Source organism: Camellia sinensis, chromosome 11, assembly GCF_055761805.1.
Source record: "Camellia sinensis isolate YWXY chromosome 11, ASM5576180v1, whole genome shotgun sequence".
NCBI classification, from domain to species: domain Eukaryota; kingdom Viridiplantae; phylum Streptophyta; class Magnoliopsida; order Ericales; family Theaceae; genus Camellia; species Camellia sinensis.
The window spans coordinates 107,508,709-107,515,024 of NC_138971.1; positions in this window are offsets into that span (position 1 = coordinate 107,508,709).

Genomic DNA, 6,316 nt, shown 5'->3' on the forward strand with positions numbered 1-6,316 from the left:
GGATCCCGTATCCCTTCAAGTACACCGATCTCTTCCCAAGTACGTCCCTGGAAATCTGCTCCTCAGACAATGGATGTGTGACACTACGTTGAGATTGCTCAGTGATCTTTGAAACCATAGTGGCCTATGAATGAAACATAAATAAGCTTAAAACATAATATCAAAATGCAAACATTTATTATTGAAATTGAAATAGTTATGGTTACATGATGTTCCTCAGCCGTGTTATTTATCCACACACCCCAATGTCGGTGACGTTTGTGGGTGTCCTCGAATAGTTTCGTAATAGTCGGTTTGCTTCCTTGTACCTTTCATTTCATTAGATTTTCTAGTCAATCAATAATTCTGTATTTATAATTTAGTATGTTCAAATTTGTAAATCTACACTTACAAGAATGGATGCTCGCAATGCAAATGATCTCGAGCCGCTCGTATGATTATACTTCACACAACCTCTTGCTTTCATTGCATTCTCTGACTTTTCCTACAAATAAAAACAAAAATAGGTAACATTAATTAATATACAGGAGGATGTTACTTTAGTAAATATTTTTATAAATACCTTCCAATTATCAGTTTCCCACAGATTGTCAATCATCAATTCCCAATCATCCTTCATACAAGGATATAGTGTCTGACTTTTGAGGTCAAATACTTTGTCTTCTTTAAGGGATTTGTAGTGTGTGTGTAATCTACTTTTCCATTCATTGTACAAAGTTTGGCACTTATGATTAATAATGCATTTCACATCCACATCATTATTACAGTCCCCAAAGTTAAAAGTTTGTTGCAATTGGAAACAATAAATTCAATATATTTTATATATCATTGCGATTAACATAAATAACATGTTAAATATATAACACATATATTTCAAATTACCCCAACTCTTGTAACAATGGACTCTCTTAACCCAAAGGCAATTTCTAGCCATCCATGATTTCAGACTGGGGCATGAACTTGAATTTGTTGACCAAGAGCAGCTGCTAGCGGTGTGGCGTAATCCCCTTCTATTGCTTTAGTCAAATGGTTAAGTGTAACGGGTATTCGATCACCACATTCCTTTCTAATCTTCTCCATATTCTTTCCTTAGGTCGGTCCTCATAGACTTTTCTTGCCCAAAACTGGAATTGATGCTATTATGACCAAAATTTTATTCAATTTAGTCGACATAAAACATGAATGCACTAAATAAATATTGAGATAAGAAATTATCATTTTATTTAAGGAGTCATTTATTTCTCACCTCCACTGTTAGTCACAGTACATGGACTTGAAAGGTGGTCAGGTTGAGTGGCGAAGGTAGGGAGCTGATCGAGCCTAGTATATAAGGCGGGAAGATGGATAGGTTGGGTCGAGACCTCAGGTGTGCTCTCTGAATGATTAACTTGTGCAACTACAGGTCATCTCGGAAGAGTAAGTGTGTCTTCATCAAGAGTACTTTTCTTTTCCCTTGGTGTTTGTGAAGCTATTAGGCGAGCTGCACACCTATTTGTTTTCTTACCGGGACCCATATGAATATCCTAACATAATATAAAAATGAATTGTTAGTACATTTTCAATAATTTAAGGTTGCTTAATAAAAAATAAATTTGAAATAACTAGACATACCACAAGTAATATAACAAGTGAAAAGAATAGAGAAATTAATTTTCATACACATATGTATTATCTCAATCACTTGAGAATCAAAAGGCTCGCCATTATCACTTGAAGAACTCAGTCCTTCATCATCATCAAGTGGTTCATAGTCCTCGTCATTATCAGTTTCACCCACCTTTCTCTTTCCCACCCTACAACTTTCACTTTTGTCCTTCTCAATAGAACCAAACATTGAATTCTTGATGGACTTTATCCCTAGAGCATCAAATCTGATTTTATTTTTTTGGATTGTTTTTTTTTTCTATCCTTCTCATATTTCATCATCTTCTGGACCATGCCGCCGGGCTTCATAAATGATTTACCATTTCTAGACATCTTTGTAACTGTAGATATGGCATATAATTAAATGAAATGAAATAAGAAACAATGCTATGAAATTTGGAAACCAATGCCATGCAATGTAAACCAAGCAATTAATTATTAAATTATAACACTTGTCCATATAATAAAAAATCAAACACTACATATCATAATCTATATCAAGATCTATATCAGGATCTGCATCAACATCAGGTTGTCTATGCAGTTCATCATTTTCATCATCATTATACTCTATGATTGTGTCATCCTCATCATCATTGTGAACTAAATTCTCTGCCATTAGTTGATCATTGAACATGATCTCAGGATCCATATCATCCCTACTGTATTGAACATCATTATCTTGGATCACTACCCCAACACCATCAGTGGTTTCATCCTGTTGAAAAGCATCATTAGAGACATCATCCCGCTCTGGTATATTCCATACTCCCCGATGCTTAACACGTTCAACGACTCTCCAATTTTTGCCTTTGTCGGTATCATTGACGTAGAATACTTGTCTTACGTGACTAGGTAGAACAAATTGGTCATCTTTATACCAAAGTCTTGTGACATCAACACTTGTGACATGTTCATCGGAGTGGATTCTATTCTTGTGACCGGTGTCATACCATTCACATTGGAACAAAACCACTGTACCGCCATGCAAGTATTTCAATTCCCATATTTTGCACAAGTAGCCGTAAAAATTAATTTGGTTCCCATTATGGTCCCCTTCTACAACCAACCCACTATTTTGGAAGGTACGATGATTTTCACAGTTTCTAGTATGGAATCGAATTCCATTGTAGATGCACCCAGAATAAAAGTCAATTACCGATCCAGGACCATTTGCTAATGACCACAATTCGTCAGTTGCTTCAGGTGACCCTTTCATTCGCAAATCATTCATCTACATAAAACACCATATAACAAGTGTACTAAGTTAATGTGAATTGAAAGTTACAACAATTGTATTCAGTTATTTTCTGTAGTATATCTTACACGATTTTTGAACCATTTTGGAAATTCTTCTTGTTGTACCCGAGTTATGTCACATCGTTGTAGATTATGTAAAATATTCTTTTGCTCCCTACCCAAGGAAATGTGATACACGTAATTAACTTAGAGTGTTCGAAACAAAATGGAACGATTATGCATAAACGTAATTAAATTTAAATACATACACAATATATGGCTCCACCTCAGAGCTATTGTACAACACAAATCAGTGAGCCATTTCTCGTTCATTTTGCGAAGGGTCAAGAGCCCTTGTGATAGGTGAGAATAGACGAGCATTTTGGGTGAAGACCTCTATCCCGGGACCACGTTCACCACCATCATCATTTTGTTCAGGTTTATCAATCCCTTTTAAGTACATTGAACAAAAAGTAAGACACTCTTTGACAATGTAAGCCTCAGCGATAGAACCTTTTGAACGTGCTCTATTACTGACATATCCTTTCAAAGTCCCGAGAAACTTTCAACAAAAATTCACAATGAAAATTATGCTTCTTGATGCAAGAAAATTACTTCTTTAACAATAGTCTTTTATGGATGGATTTTTGCACAATATTTTAGTTATAACAAATTAATAAATAACCATATGTTCATAATGATTACCTTTCGATCGGGTACATCCATCGATATTGCACCAGTCTAGCAAACATGGCCTCACGGGGCAAGTGAACAGCCAAATGGGCCATCACATCAAAGAAAGCTTGAGGAAAATTTTTGTCCAACTTGCAAAGTATGAGCACAATTCGTTCCTCCATTTTTTCCAAATCAGTCTGCCTTAATCTTTTTGAGCACAGTTCTTGGAAGAAGTTGCCCAACTCAAATAGTGTTGTACAGATCTCCTTGTTCACAAAACCACGCATGCCAATTGGTAGAAGTCGCTGAAGTAGGACATGACAATCATGGCTTTTCATGCCCGATAATCTTCCATTTTTAGAAGTCACACATCTTGAGATGTTTGCTGAATAGCCATCTGGATAACTAATAGACTTCAAGAATTCACAAAAACCATCTATTTGTCGAGAATCCAATGTCTAGGCTGCGTGAGGCTTTACAACGGATCCGTTATCTTTCCTCTGTAGATGCAATTATTGCCTTGCAAATCATCACGTGCTTTGTACGTGTCCTTGTTTTTCCCATCTATGGCCAACATCGTCCCGTAAAAGTTTTCACAAATATTCTTCTCAATGTGCACGACATCAAGATTGTGTCGAAGGTTTAATTTCTTCCAATACGGTAGCTCCCACATTATGCTTTTCTTTGTCCAATTCAATTCTTTAGACTCTCATGGTCTTTTCTTGTTGGTAGGATCCTTTCCAAACTTGACTTCCCGCAATTGATCCAATTGAGCCATTACTTTTTCCACTGGTGAATCCAAGGATTTCTTTCTAAGCTCAATTAAACAATTAAACTTCTTGTCTTTCCTCCAAAGGTGGTTATCAGGCAAGTAAGCTCGATGACCCACCCACCCAATCTTACTGATCAACCCGCGTGACAACGGATTATCATTACAAGGAGGGCAAGACAAATAACCTTTAGTTCTCCATCCGAATAAGTCAACATATGCAGGGAAGTCATTTATGGTCCACATTACAGCTGCATGCATCTGGAAGGTCTGTTCAGTGGAGGCATCATAAGTCATCACGCCATTCTCCCACAACTCCTTCAACTCATTAATCAACGGCCTTAGGTAGACATCAATATCAGTCCTAGGTTGATTATGTCCAGGAATAAGTAAGGACATCATGAAAAATGGGGCCTTCATACATCTCCAAGGTGGGAGGTTATAGGGCATGAGTATGACAGGCCACATGCTATAGGAAGTGCTCATATTCCCAAAAAGATTGAACCCATCGGTGGCTAGGCCCAACCTAACATTGTGAGTCTCTTGGGCAAACTCTGGATAATGCAAATCAAATTCCTTCCACTCTTTATAATCAGCCGGATGCCTCCCTACACCATCATCCACACGCTTATCACTATGCCATCTCATGTCTTTTGCCGTCTTCCTAGACCTGTACAATCTTCTCAACCTAGGTGTCAATGGGAAGTAACGCAATATCTTGTGAGGGATCTTCTTACCCTTGCTATCATTTAATCTGTACCTAGATGCTTGACATGTGGGACATTTTTCCAAGTGAGAATTCTCCTTCCAGAATAGTACACAATCATGTTTACATGCATCGATGGGCTCGTACCCCAAGCCCAAGTCACGTAGTAACTTCTTGCACTCGTAAATTGACCCTGGCACCACATGGACTTCTGGTAGGAATTGCCTTTGTATCTCCAAAACCTTGTCAAAAGATTTATTGCTCCACCTATTTTCTACCTTCACATGTAGCATTTGAATAACGAATGATAACAAAGTATCCGAGTTTTTGCAACCTGGGTACAAGCAACATTGGGAAGCATCTAACAATTTATCAAAGTGTCGTACATCCTCTCTTTCTAGAGTATCACCCTCCATAAAATTCCCTCTTTGATAGTCCTCTATCAGTTCCTCATATTCATCTTTATCCTCGTCATTCTCCCCATTGCTTTCATCAAGGTTATTGTGTTTTGGAAGTTCACCGTGTTCTAACCAAGTGGTGTATGATGCTATCATCCCACTTATGAGAAAATGAGCCTTATCATACTCCTACTTATAAAAGTTACAACAATTGATGCATGGGCACTCAATCTCCCTAGCCTCACCCAAATGAACCTCTGCAAATTCAATAAATGAGTTCACCCCATCTACATATGGCTGACTTATCAAAAATTAACATCCAACTCCTGTCCATATCTGATCATAAGATAGTAGTTAATATCAATAGGACACAACCTTTTATTTATTATTATTATTATTATTATTATTATTATTATTATTATTATTATTATTATTATTATTATTATTATTATTATTTATTTATTTATTTATTTGTTTATTTTTTAAACATGAAGACAAAGTAGTTAATATAAGTGTAGAGTGACACATCATCATCAATAAAGGTGCATCTACCTATAGGCTTTTTTAATTTTGTATCAAGGTTTCGACCAACAAATTCTTTAAAATTCTATTATATCTGCATATATTATGTATTAAGTTAAGTATTTTTTACATATATCAATAGAAAAACAAAAAAACAAAAAAAAATATATATATATTGTTAAATGTCTGTTAAATGGTAAAAGGCAGTTGGCATGGCAATGTACTATTCCAATTCATTCCAATATCATCCTTAAAGGACATTACCTAATGGGCTCCTACAAATTAAGGGCATAGGGAAGGACTAAGAGTGGCTACAGGCCTAACCTCTGTAATATTTGTGGGAAGGGACTACATTTTTCAATT